Source organism: Podarcis filfolensis, assembly GCF_964270895.1.
Source record: "Podarcis filfolensis genome assembly, chromosome: 4".
NCBI classification, from domain to species: domain Eukaryota; kingdom Metazoa; phylum Chordata; class Lepidosauria; order Squamata; family Lacertidae; genus Podarcis; species Podarcis filfolensis.
This window is the reverse complement of record NC_139607.1, coordinates 93,907,055-93,921,072: the sequence shown is the minus strand read 5'-3', so window position 1 is coordinate 93,921,072 and position 14,018 is coordinate 93,907,055. Positions and strand designations below refer to the sequence as shown.

General features: G+C 46.0%; 1 protein-coding gene across 14 annotated transcripts in view; it reads right to left on the bottom strand.

The window, feature by feature from the left end:
• The window catches only part of TENM4 (teneurin transmembrane protein 4), a 645,582-nt gene that overhangs the window by 443,180 nt on the left and 188,384 nt on the right, over positions 1–14,018 (bottom strand). For 13 of the 14 annotated variants that reach the window (XM_083609383.1, XM_083609392.1, XM_083609393.1 and 10 more), the window contains one exon: positions 5,236–5,339. The exons of the other annotated variant lie outside the window; for it this stretch is intronic. The gene's annotated coding sequence lies outside the window, so the exon portion shown is untranslated. The remainder of the gene's footprint in view (positions 1–5,235; positions 5,340–14,018) is intronic. 14 annotated transcript variants of the gene reach the window in all.

Sequence of the window (14,018 nt, the reverse complement as noted above, 5' to 3'; positions counted from 1 at the left end):
GACCATTGATCTATAAAATGAAAGCAATGAACGATGTGCTGCAGTCACACGATCAATCAGTAGCTGAACTGGGTTCCGCACAGTCACAAAAACAAAAACACAAAATAAACAGCAAAAACAGACAAACTTCAGGGTAACATTCAAAGCGGAAGTTTTGAGGCACTCAAAACGGAGCACGTTCGGCTTCCGAAAAATGTTCACAAACCAGAACACTTACGTCCAGGTTTGCAGTGTTGTCCAGGTTCCAAGTTGTTTGAGTACCAAGGTGTTTGAGAACCAAGGTACCACTGTAACCCAAAGGCAAATCTTCAGTTCGAATGCAAAAAAGATCTTGTGTTGGTGCCCTGAAATTAGGGTGCGCATAGACCAGGCGTAGGCAAACTCTGGCCCTCCAGATGTTTGGGACTACAATTCCCATCACCCCTAGCTAACAGGACCAGTGGTCAGGGATGATGGGAATTGTAGTCCCAAACATCTGGGGGGGGCGGAGTTTGCCTATGCATGGAATAGACCCTTCTGCTCCACTTGGAAGGCAGGGATGGTCTGGGGAGCCTGAGAGGACTCCTCCCGCAGCCAGGATCTTATCGTGTGATCCTGCCTATCAAGCCAGAGGAGGAGGAATCTTCCCAGATGGAATGGCTGTCCTTCAGGAGCCTCGGGGAAAAGAAAGCTTTTCATGCAGCTCCTAGTCAAACTATGGAACTCCTTTCCCCGCAGGAGGCAGTGAAGGCCACCAACATAGTAAAGTTAAAGGGACCCCTGACCATTAGGTCCAGTCGTGACCGACTCTGGGGTTGCGGTGCTCATCTCGCTTTACTGGCCGAGGGAGCCGGCGTACAGCTTCTGGGTCATGTGGCCAGCAGGACTAAGCCGCTTCTGGCGAACCATAGCAGCGCACGGAAACGCCGTTTACCATCCCGCCGGAGTGGTACCTATTGATCTACTTGCACTTTGATGTGCTTTCGAACTGCTAGGTTGGCAGGAGCAGGGACCGAGCAACGGGAGCTCACCCTGTCGAACCGCCGACCTTCTGATCGGCAAGTCCTAGGCTCTGTGGTTTGACCCACAGCGCCACCCGTGTCCCGCCACCAACATAGATGGCTTTAAAAGAGGATTAGACAAATTCTCGGAGGAGAGGGCTACCAGCCATGCTGGCTACACTCTTGCTTCCACAGTTGGAGGCAGCAAAGCTTCCGAATACCAGTTACTGGAAACCACAGGAGCGGACTCTTGCGCTCGGATCCTGCTTGCTGGTTTCCCATGCTGTGAGAACAGGATGCTGGACTAGATGCGCCATTGGCCTGGTCCAGCAGGCTCTCCTTACGTTCTTGTGTTGGCCTTGAGAAGAAAGGCTTTGTGAGCACATGAAACCGTACGAACACATCAGACCACTGCTCCACCTCCTTACGCATTGTCTGCACTGACTAATAATAATAATGAATTTTTAATTATACCCCGCCCTTCCCGGTTCAGAAAACCGGGCTCAGGGCAGCTAACAACAAATTTAAAAAACTTAACTGATGCAACAAAAAACAGCATAAAATACAGTATAAAACGGGAATAACAATAAATTCAGAATTCAAAAATCAATTTGGAGGGGGAATCCATCCAATAAACATTAGATGATCACCAGGGCTAGCTAGCTAAGTTAGTCCTATTTGGGCAAGCGAGGAGACCGGGGGAGAATTAGCTGTGGGATCCCGGAGCGGGTAATCTTCGTAAAAAGGGGGAGAAGGAGGGAAGGAAGGGGAATGAAAGATCAGGCTAAGTTCAAATGGAAAGCCAGGCGGAATAGCTCTGTCTTACAGGCCCTGCGGAAGGAGGTTAAATCCTGCAGGGCCCTGGTCTCATGGGACAGAGCATTCCATCAGGTCGGAGCCATCACTGAGAAGGCCCTGGCCTTGGTGGAGGATAATCTGACTTCTTTAGGGCCCGGGACCTCTAAACTATGATTATTCATGGACCTTAAGGTCCTCTGTGGGGCTAGCAGGGTTTAACAGCCTCTTTGCAGGTAGGGCCTCTGACTGAGCAGAGTTCCTACATGTGAGGACACTCCTGTTCTAAAACAACTGCTATATTTTGCTGCAGGTTCCCACTTGCGATGACTAACAACTAATTGCCATCTCCTGCAGTCGTGACTTTCTCTTGCTGTTCCCAGACCCACAAAACAACTCCAAAGGCTTATTGCATGCAGATGGTTTCCCCGGTTTCTCTTTATACATATTTGAAAAATTTCTGGGTTCCCTTCCCTTTTAAACACAAAAGCAACAAGGCTGAAGAAATCTAATTTTCACGGCAAGAAACCAGCATTGTAGGCAACACGACAGAAGGAAATGTTTTGGCTGTGCTTGGGGTAGGGGGAACACCCCCCCCCCAAAACGACAATCTTTTGCAAAGCAAGATGTGATTAACAAGCAGGAAGCAAGCGCTATGCGATTCTACAGGATTTGGTAATTGAATCCACCAAGGATAATGACGTTGACCTTCCCATTTGGAAATAAACTAGGCATTCAGCTTATAAGTGCTGTTCGCATTAATTCTAATTGCCCATACATGGCTAACGCGGCAGGATACTACTGGGAGGACAAGGAACAGGTAAATAATGATTACCATTAGCCTGTTTTACTAACAACATCAACAAAGCAAGGAGTATTTATGACAACGGTTTCTGGACCATGTAAAAGGCAGAGTTCGACATCTGGATGCCATCGCTCCAACACAAGGATTTCCCTCCGCGTGCCAGAGCCCATGCATCAAAGCGTATCGTAAGGACATAAAGTCTGCCTTGTTGATTCAGACCAAACATCCATCGAGTCCAGAATTCTGGCTCCGAGGATCAAATGGTTATTTCTGACTATTGTTACTTCTGATGGAATAATCTTGTTCTGGCGGTTCTTCCCAATGCTCCCAAGAAGAGTTTGGATTTGATATCCTGCTTTATCACTACCCTAATAATTAATAATAATAATAATAATAATAATAATAATAATAATAATAATAATTTATTATTTATACCCCACCCATCTGGTTGAGTTTCCCCAGCCACTCTGGGCGGCTTCCAATCAAGTGTTAAACAGAATACAGCATTAAATATTAAAAACTCCCCTTAACAGGGCTGCCTTCAGATGTCTTTTAAAGATAAGATAGCTGCTTATTTCCTTCACATCTGAAGGGAGGGCATTCCACAGGGCGGGCGCCACTACCGAGAAGGCCCTCTGTCTGGTTCCCTGTAGCCTCACTTTGCACAATTAGGGAACCGCCAGAAGGCCCTCGGCGCTGAATCTCAGTGTCCGGGCTGAACGATGGGGGTGGAGACGCTCCTTCAGGTGTACAGGACGAAGGCCCGAAGGAGTCTCAAAGCGGCTAACATTCTCCTTTCCCTTCCTCCCCCACAACAAACACTCTGTAAGGTGAGTGAGGCTGAGAGACGTCAGAGAAGCGTGACTAGCCCAAGGTCACCCAGCAGCTGCATGTGGAGGAGCGGGGAAGCGAACCCGGTTCACCAGATTACAAGTCTACCATACCACCATATCACACTGGCTCCCAAGCAGATTTGGGGAGGGGACAGGGGACACAGAGGGAGCAAATCCCATGGCAATGGCGGGGCTCATCACACTGCTTCCTGCTAGTGCAACAACCAAGTTGGAGCCAATGTTTGTTCTCGGTACCTATTTTGCAATACTCCCTTCATCTGACCTTAGGAACAAAGATAGCAACATGTTTCATAGGGGCAAAGGAAGCTTCCTTGTATCGAGTCAGACCATTTAGTCTCTAGCGCAGTATTGTCTGCTTTGACTGGCCATGGCTATTTCTTCCAGAGTTTCAGATAGGGGTCTTGGACATACCTGGGACTGAACCTTTGGACCCCCTGCAAGCAAATTGGATGCTGTATCACTGAGCTGCAGACCTTTTCCTAAATCAGGATATTTATGGCCCATGCCACATATGCACGTATTTACTTGTAAGTCCACTCCATCTTGTTTCCACACTAAACTGGTGTTAAATAAAATAATAATAATCTGTACAAAAAAATTGCCTATATCTCTGTGTATGCGCGCACACACATTTTCTCACAAAATATGCTCTTTGGGGAATGCATTTTATTCCAAAACTGTGAGTTTCTACATGCATTTGGATATGATCCTTGGGCCGAGAATCATGTTGTGGCCTTCAGAGAAGTGAGAGATCCAATGCACAGCTACATTTGACTTGCACATTCACCCAGGGGGCGAGGACCAGGCAGCCTCATATTGGAAATTGCAAATACAATATTCACAAATGTAATTCACGAACACGAAATTCCTCAAGCATCTCTGTGGAGGTTTCATTCAGCTCACATGAGAACTTATAAGGTGCCTCATACTTTAGATTTGCCCATCTCCCCCAGCATTCTCCAACCTGGTGCCCTCCAAATGCTTTTGACTATACTCCCATCATCTGCAACCAGTGTTCCTAGAAGTGCTGGATTTACATATAAACTAAACAAGCTATAGCTTAGGGCCCCACTCTCTTGGTGGCCCCCCAAAAAATTAAAGGAAAAAAACCTGGATGTACATTTCCAAAATATAAGATAAAAAACAAATAAAATAAAACCTACATGCAGCAACAGTGTTTTGTGTTGTGTGGGCTCCTATGATATAAGTCATGGGCCTCACTTGCTTCCTAAAATATCACAGGTTTGCTTGTTTCTATATATAGGGTGCCTACATTCTGCATGTGCAAATGGCTTTAGATACTTATTAGGTCCATAAATTACCATCTAGAATATATTCAACACAAAAAGCAGTGACAATTTGTTGTGGACACAGGAGAGCTGGACATATAAAGGGCCCCATTAGCTTCAGTAGCTTAGGGCCTCATCAAACCTAAATCCGGCCCTGGTTCCTAGCTATTTAAAGACTTACTGCGTTCAAATGCACCCAACCGGTATGGGACAAGGCAAGTCTTCATTTGTTTTTCACTCGGCACTCGCCACACCGAAAGATAAAGTCGCTGCTGGCTGCCTGGAAAGCGCATGTGCGTACACCTAGTTAGAAAACATTTCCTTCCATTTCTATATTGCAAACAGATCTTTGCCAGTAGCCACCCCACTGCTAATGATCTCTGAAACGGTCCCCTCGGCTGCTCTTGTTGACTATTCCAAAACACCACCTGGACACACTTAGAAATGCAAGACTGCCCACGGCAGAAGCAAAAGCTTTCCCCATGCGAGATAAGATTCGGTGCGGATGATACCTGGCTCCATTACAGCAGAAGCAAGACTAGCAGGGGCCTGGAGCTCTGCAAATCCCTCTTTGGTGTCATCGGATCTTCCTTTAAGGGCAGCCCAGAAGAACATTCTGAAAAAGGAGAGCAAATAAAAGAGAATCATTCCACGTGTGTTAGGCCACCAGAGGAGGCAACCATTTTCCTCAGCGGAGCTCCACCGAGCAAGTGAAACACATACACAATTAGCAAATTAATTAGGTGGAGAAATAGTTGGATGGAGTCCGTTGCACCGAACGGCCTTCTTCCTGCCCCCTAGAAGAATGGTTTTGTTTTTATTTTTTAACCCTCACAGTCCTCTCCCAGACATCAAGAGTTCATATCACCCCCCTTCCCCTGTAAATGTAGATGGATCAGAGATTGCAGAAGTGGAGACTGGGGCAGGCGATGAGGAGGAGATCTTGACCTTGCGCAAAAAATACCCATTGGGAGCAGCCAACTGAGAATTAGCCAAAGGTGCCAGCTGTCTGAAAGAACATTCATGCCTCAGAGCTGAAAGACACAGATTTTCTATCCACAGCCTAAGAGGGCCTCAGCCAATGATGTCTACTAGAGCCAGATGAAAGGACATAGGCCCATGACCTATATCTATTATCCCGCCTTTCTCCCAGGAAAAACAATCTCTCAAAGGACCTGTCAATGACATTTTACCATTGTACTGTGGAGAGTGTATCAACTTATGGTCTGTGTGTGTGGTTTGGGAGCTGCACGGTCAGGGAAAAAACAATGCTGTCCAGGGTTGTAAAGACTGCCTAGAGAATAATTGGGTGCACTCTTCCCACCTTGTATCAAATCTATGCTTCCAGGTGCCATAAGAAAGCTGCAGAGATAGCGCAGGATAGTGCGTACCCCGGAAATGATCTCTTTCAGCTTCTGCCTTCTGGAAGAAGGTACAGGGTTATTATAAAGACTAGGACTAGCCACCTGAGAAACAGTTTCTACCCAAATGCGATTTTGGTTTTATACGCAGTGTAAGGAGTCTCTATGGGAATATATTGTATTTTAAAATTGGGTATCAGAGTTTTTAGGGGGCTAACCAGGTTGGGATAGCAGGCTTGTTGGTTTTTGAATGTCTTATGTAGATTTTTCAGTTTTGTTGTTCTGTATGGGACAATGACAATAAAGATATTGTATTGTAAGATTTACAGAAGCCTTCCTGGTTTCTCATTTGATGCTGGAATGTCCAGCTTTTCCTTAGGACATCCCTATTTGCACCAGAGAAGTATTGGAGGGTATAGTTGGACCTCCCTATTTTCATCAGAGAAATGTTGGAGGGTATGGACTTATCTGTCCCCTGAGCCAAGGAGACAAGTAACTATACAACCTTTAGAAGACATCTGAAGGCAGCCCTGTATAGGGAAGTTTTCAATGTTTTATTATGCTTTTATATATGTTGGAAGCTGTCCAGAGTAGCTGGGGGAACCCAGTCAGGTGGGTGGGGTATAAATAGTAAAATTATTATTTGTATTATGGAATTGGATATCCCCATTTTCCTCGGCAGAAATGTTGGAGGGTATGAAATTAAAATAACACACACACATAAATAAAAATATTTAAATAAGTAACCCTGCTTTAAGAAACACTGGGAACACCTAAAACCATTTGAAAGCATGCACACACAGAGAATGAAAAAAACATTTGTCTGTTGGCTAGGATTGCCAGATTTCCAGAGGTAAAAATCCAGACAAAAAAACATGTTGAGCGCTGTTTTATTGCATGATTGCCCGCACCAGACCCCAAAACTGAGCCACCCATGCACACATTTTTTAACCCCCCCCCCAAAAAAACCTGGACATTGCTTAAAATTGTAAAAAATTCCTCCGGATGGGCATGCAGACCCCCCCAAAAGAGGACCTGTCTGGGATTTCCCGAACGTATGCCAATCCTACTGTTAGCACAAGGAAAGCAGAAGGGAGATCAGCCTAGCCACACAAACCCCATTCTCTTATTTTCTTCACAATGCATGAGAGGCTACCCTAAACCTTGCCATAGTCCTCAGGCCAGTGTTTTCTCTAACATGCTCATCTTTTTTACGTGTTCAGATTTATGGAGAGTTTGTGTGCATGGAGGAGCACTCGATTATGCGGTTCCCCCAGCGGAAGCAAGACTCTGCAGAGACAAAAGTACCTTCCACTCTGCTGTTTGTCAGAACAAGGGCATTTGGGTGCATTTTAGCGCTGCTCCAGAGCATCCGAGCACTTCCTTGAGTCCATCTGGGATATGAAATTTTAGAAGGGAAGATTTCCTCTCAAATGGAAGGAGGGGAAACAAGGCTACTCCATCATCGTCTGTGCTCAAGCTTTACTTAGCGATGGAATCAAGAGAAAGGTCAAGGGATCTCAAGAGGTTGAGGACTCCTGTGGCCTGAGGCTGCTGTGGATTTTGAGCGCTCTGGCTTCTGAGCCCTCTTCAGGGGAAAGGAAGTCCACCATCAGACACATTGGACTTCAAAAAGAGGCACTTCTAACTGAAAATAAAACGAGGGGATTCGGAAAAAGGAAGCTGGAAGAGAAAGTCAAGAGGGTCAAAGCTCTTTAGAATGCTAGGGGGGTTCTTCAAAATCGCAATAATAGAAGTTCAGCAAAAATGTATACTGACGATCAATGTGGTTGCTACAAAACCCAAGAGGATTTCTGTGTGGTTAACAAGTTAGTGTCAAAGAAGTTATAGGGGGCTTCTTTCAGAAAATGGAAGTCTTGCCCAAGTAAAGAGGACCAAAAGGAACAGAAACGTTGGCCAAAGAAATTCCAGTAGACAAAAAGGGATGCTGAAAAAAGAATTCTGAGGAGCGCGTTGCTAAAACCGTAAAAGCAAACAACAAATTATGTAAAGGCATTAGAAACAGGAGACCAAGCAGGGAGACTTTGTTGGACCTTTGGATGAGAAGGAAGTCAAAGGTGTGCTCAAGGAGGAAAAGGATGTTTAAGAGAAGGTGAATGTATTATTTGCATCCGTCGTCACTGCAGGAGATGTAGAGCAGCTCATCTGTGTCTGATCCAATTTTCTCAGCAAAGGGAGTCAGTCAGAGAAAATGCGGCAAATAGTGGTGACGAGAGATGAGCACAATAAAAACCGACAAATTGCTGGGTCTGCATGGCATCCACCGGAGAGTTCTTAAAGAACTCACATGTGAGATTGCTGATCTTCTAACAAAAATATGTAAATCATCCTTAAGATAAGTAGCTGAAGGCTGGAAAATACCAATGTAAACCAATCTTTAAAAATAATTTGCAGTTGGGGGGGCGGCTGGTAAAGGAAGCTACAAGTAGGTTAGCTCAGTATCTGTCCTGGAAAAAAACTGGTGGAAAAACATGATCAAAGACAGAACAGCCAGCATATAGAAGAACAAGCCATGCTGAAGAAGTACCAGCACGGCTTCTGCAATGGTATGTGCTGCCTAACATTTTGGAGTTTTGTTGAAAGTGTCCATAAGCCTAGGTCAAAGGACGGTGGAGGAGTTTACAGTCATACCTCGTGTTGCATTAGGTTCATGTTGCGTCTCTTTGGCTTGCGAACATGGCAAACCCAGTACACTTCCGGGTTTCATCACGCATGCGTGGGCAGAAGCGTTCTGCACGTTTTGCGCATGTGCAGAAATGTTATGCGTGCTTTGCACATGAGCAGAAGCACTCTATTGTGCTCTGCGCTTGTGCAGAAGGGCTACTCTAGTTGCGGACTTTTCAGGGTGTGAACGGCACCCCAGAATGGATCGTGTCCACAACTAGATACCACTGTACTTTTCAATTAGCTGTTGATACAGATCCTTCATTAAAGACTCATTGAATAATCTTAGCAGAGGTGGGGGAAAGAGACAGGTCCTCTTATGCATCATTAATTGGTTAAAAAACCAGAAAGCAGGGAAAGGAATAAATGAGCAGTTCTTCTAGTGGAAGGATGTAGGAAGCTGGGTCTCTCAAGAGATCTGCACTGGGACAGATGCTTTTTAACTTGTTCGTAAATAATCTGCAATTAGGATAAGCAGTGAGATGGCCAATTTGCTGGTGACACCCAACCATTCAGGATGGCCAAAGCTAAATAGGATTGTGAGGAGTTCCAAGATGATTTATCCAAAGAGGATGAACGGGCATCAAAACGGCAGATACAGGTTCAACGTAAACAAGTGTTAAGCGATGAACACTGGGGCAAAAACATCTAAACGTACACTAATGGGGTCTGAAATGGCAGCGACTGGCAATCCTTGGGAGGGCTGGTGGCTTGGAGTTAGCAGTATGGTGTAGTGGTTAGAGTGATGGACAAGGATCTGGGAGACTAGGATTCAAATCTGTACAGATCTCATTGGGTGACACTGGCCAATTACTATTCCCAGATTAACCTAACCTCACAGGCTTGCTGTGAGGATGAAATGTGCTGTGGGAGAGCCATCTCTGCCACCCTGAGCTCTATGAAGGAAGTGTGAAATATGAATGTAGTGGTGAAAATAAATGCATACTACTACTACTACTACTACTACTACTACTACTAATTTTTTATTCATACCCCGCCCACCTGGCTGGGCTTCCCCAGCCACTCTGGGCAGCTTCCAACCAAATATAAAAATACAGTAATGCATCAAACATTAAAAGCTTCCCTAAACAGGGCTGCCTTCAGATGTCTTCTAAAAGTTTGGTAGTTGTTGCTCTCTTTGACATCTGGTAGGAAGGCGTTCCACAGGGTGGGCACCACTACCAAGAAGGCCTTCTGCCTGGTTCCCTGTAACTTGGCTTCTCGCAGTGAGGGAACCGCCAGAAGGCCCTCGGAGCTGGACCTCAGTGTCCGGGTAGAACAATGGGGGTGGAGATGCTCCTTCAGGTATACAGGACCAAGGCCATTTAGGGCTTTCAAGGTCAGCACCAACACTTTGAATTGTGCTCGGAAATGTACTGGGAGCCAATGTAGGCGTTTCAAGACTGGTGTTATGTGGTCTTGGCAGCCGCTCCCAGTCACCAGTCTAGCTGCCGCATTCTGGATTAGTTGCAGTTTCCAGGTCACCTTCAAAGGTAGCCCCACATAGAGCGGATTGCAGTAGTCCAAGCTACTAATTTAACTAAAACCAGTTGTTCATGTAGTTTGGTGTGATCTACTCTAATGGGCAACAGCTCTCAAGGCCGTTTTTTTCCCCACCAGCTGCAACCTGCAGAACCTGGATCTGCATGCAGAAATTTTGAATGGCAAAGCAGACCTTCCAGGTCTGCTTATGGGTAGAGCCACTTTGGCCCTGGACTTCTTGAAGTCCAGAGAGCAGCGGCAGAAGGGGAGGCAGAGAGAGCGCTGAAGCACAGCAGCTGGGTTACTGCAACAACAGGCACCCGTCCAGCACACCCGGCCTCCTCTTAAACAGGCTTCCTTATTTCTCAGACAATAAAAATCTTGATCCACTTAGTGACACCACCGTTTCAAAGAAGCATCAAATAAACACTGCGCTCGAAAACACTTTCTCTTCCCCCAACCCCTTTCCCTTCCCTCGTTGCTAACTGCGCAGCTCACGTCTCAAGCCTGGTACTCTAATGGAATGTCTAACGCTCAGCAGCTGCACATTTTTAATGCAAAGCTGGGGGCGGAGCCTTGAGAATTATAGGGAGATATATATATATATATACACACACACACAGGCAACATATGGTTTTATGTAATCTTGCCATGAATTTTTTAAACGGAGTGTCCTAATTCATGCTGGACGGAAAGAGCTTTTCCAGCCGGTCCTCTGTGGCTACAGCCCCACTTGCGTGGAGTGTGTGATGCCTTATTGCCGCAGTGTTTGCAGCAAAGGCAGCCCTGGCGCAGAGGCTGAGGCAACAGAACCTCTTTTATGGCCAGCTAGCCAATGGCTAGGGATGCGGGTGGCGCTGTGGGTTAAACCACAGAGACTAGGGCTTGCTGATCAGAAGGTTGGCAGTTCGAATCCCCGCGACGGGGTGAGCTCCCGTTGCTCGGTCCCTGCTCCTGCCAACCTTGCAGTTTGAAATCACGTCAAAGTGCAAGTAAAATAGGTACCGCACCGGCGGGAAGGTAAATGGCGTTTCCGTGTGCTGCTCTGGTTCGCCAGAAGTGGCTTAGTCATGCTGGCCAAATGACCCGGAAGCTGTACGCCAGCTCCCTCGGCCAATAAAGCGAGATGAGCGCCGCAACCCCAGAGCTGGCCACGACTGGACCTAATGCTCAGGGGTCCCTTTCCCTTTCCCTTTTCCTAGCCAATGGCTATTGTCGGGAAAGGCCAGGCAATGCAAAGGTCAGACTGAAACAACTAGGGACCGATCAAGTCCAACACATCCTACCAGTGGACTCCTGGGGTGCAAGCATGGATTTCTTAATAATCATAATCATAATACATTTTATTTATACCCCGCCCTCCCCAGCCAATACCGGGCTCAGGGTGGCTAACACCAGGTATAAAAACAACTGATTAAAATACAACTTAAAAACAAGATTAAAATACAGCATTAAAATGCAGCCTCATTTCAGTAGAAACTCAAATCTTGGGTGTTCTCCAGCCAGATGTCAGGGAGAAAGGTGTCCCAGATTGAGTAACAACCACCACCCTGTCTGCACCCTGACTTCTGATGTCAGAGACCGAAATACATGGAATCATAGAATTGTAAGGGACCCTGATGGTCATCTAGTTCAATCCCCTTCAATGCAGGAATCTCAGCTAGAGGATCCATGGCAGATGGCTATCTAAGCTCTGCTTAAAAACCTCCAAGGAACCTCCCATTCTGTGGGGCAGTTTTTAATAGGTAGGGAAATACCTATTAGTCACAATTAATCCCTCCAGGAGCCCCCATGTGGGGGCTGAAGAGAGTTGTAAAATCCCATTATTGGCAGCAAAATTAAAAGCATAGGCATTAGGGTGTAAAACCTTGTTTTGAGAAAATCGACCTATGAAGGAAGCTGGCTTCCCTTTTGTACCCCCCGCTTAATAAAGCACCAGGCAACGAATTGGAAAGTAAGCTTAAAAATATAATCTACTTATTTATTATCATGCATGGGTTTCACAGCAATGGCAGCAGTCAAAACTATGCAAGCAAAATACTTATATTCACAGGATAACGAGCTTCAGGCTTGTGCCTGGAGCTGGAGTAAACACAGGGTACATCTGCCCTTATGGCTGCTCACAGGAAGAGAGCTCAGGAGGAACAGGAAGTACTGCATGCAACTTCCTCTCCAGGAAAAGAGGGGACATGACATCACACAGAGCCCTCTCTACCAATTGCATTTCTATGGTCTATCTATCAGCTGTACAGCTCTGTGGACTTAGCCCCTTCTCACGCTAACTACCAAGAATACGCATTTGTTAGGTTTGGCTCTCTGTCCACTTTATCATCATCACCATTTTCCTGAATAGCTCAGTTGGTAGAGCACAAAACTCTTAATCTCAGGGTCGTGGGTTTGAGCCCCACGTTGGGCAAAAGATTCTGGGGTTGGGCTAGATGACCCTCATGGTCCCTTCCATGGAATTCTAGGATTCCATGCACATCTACCATGACCTCCTTTCCTTAAACTAAAAAGTCTCAAGCATAGCCATTGAGTTGCCACCGTTTCCTGTAGTAGCTTCTACTCCTGCCGAGAATTTGCAAGTGAATCTCCAAAGAACAAGCACATCTTGCTGTATTCCCCACCAACCTTCTAGCCTGGCACATACTCAAATCAAACAAATGTTTCCAAACTTTCAACCGAGGCAGAGGGAAATGATCAAACAATGAAGAAACCGCCCGCGTGTGGAAATAATCAGCTGTGCTTACTTCTGGAGAGAGAAATCCACAATGCTCCAGCAGTTTCTGATGCTCTGATCAAAAACAATTGGTTTTGCGAGCAAACAACAGAGCTGCATTTTCTTTTTCACCTGCAGCTGCTATCATTTTCTTATCAATCAACACCTTGTGACAACCGATCCCCCTCGGGTGAAAGGAGGTTTGTGGGTTTTTATAAAAATAAAATAAAATAAAATTAAAACAACCTATGAAAGATCACTGGCTTGTCCTTAAGGGGTAAAGGCAGCAGCTCATCTTTACACGGTATTGACGAACCGATAGACAATGAAGGAGGTTATTCAATAGACTTGGAAGATTCACTATAGACAAAAGAAAGGACTTCTTCACACAGCAAGAAGTTAAACTATGGAATTTTCTCCTGCAAGAGGCAGTAATGTCCAACAAGAGAATCAAGCAAATGAATGAGTCCGTTAGTGGCTATCAGGTGCAATGGTTATGTTCTCCATCCTCTATTGCAGCACTTCTCAACCTGTGGGTCCCCAGATGTTGTTGGACTACAACTCCCATCATCCCTGAGCCCTGGCCTTGCTAGCTAGGGGTGACGGGAGTTGTAGTTCAACAACATCGGGGGACCTGCAGGTTAAGAAAGGCTGCTTTATTGGAAGAAGTATTCTTCTGGTTACTAGCTGCGGGGAATCACAAGTGAGAAGAGTGCTGCTGCATTCAGGTCCCATTTGTCGGCTTCCCATTGGGGAATTCTGATTGGCCATGGTGAGAATTTGATGCTGGACTAGATGGGCCTTTGGTCTGATCCAGCAGGGCTTTCCTTATATTCTTAAAAATGTACACATGCAGGACACACCACTTAAAATACCTGAAGGAGCGTCTCCACCCCCATCATTCAGGGGTCCACCTCTGAGGGCCTTCTGGCGGTTCCCTCACTGTGAGAAGTGAAGTTACAGGGAACCAGGCAGAGGGCCTTCTCGGTGGTGGCATCTGCCCTGTGGAACGCCCTCCTGTCATATAATAAACAACTGAAGACATCTG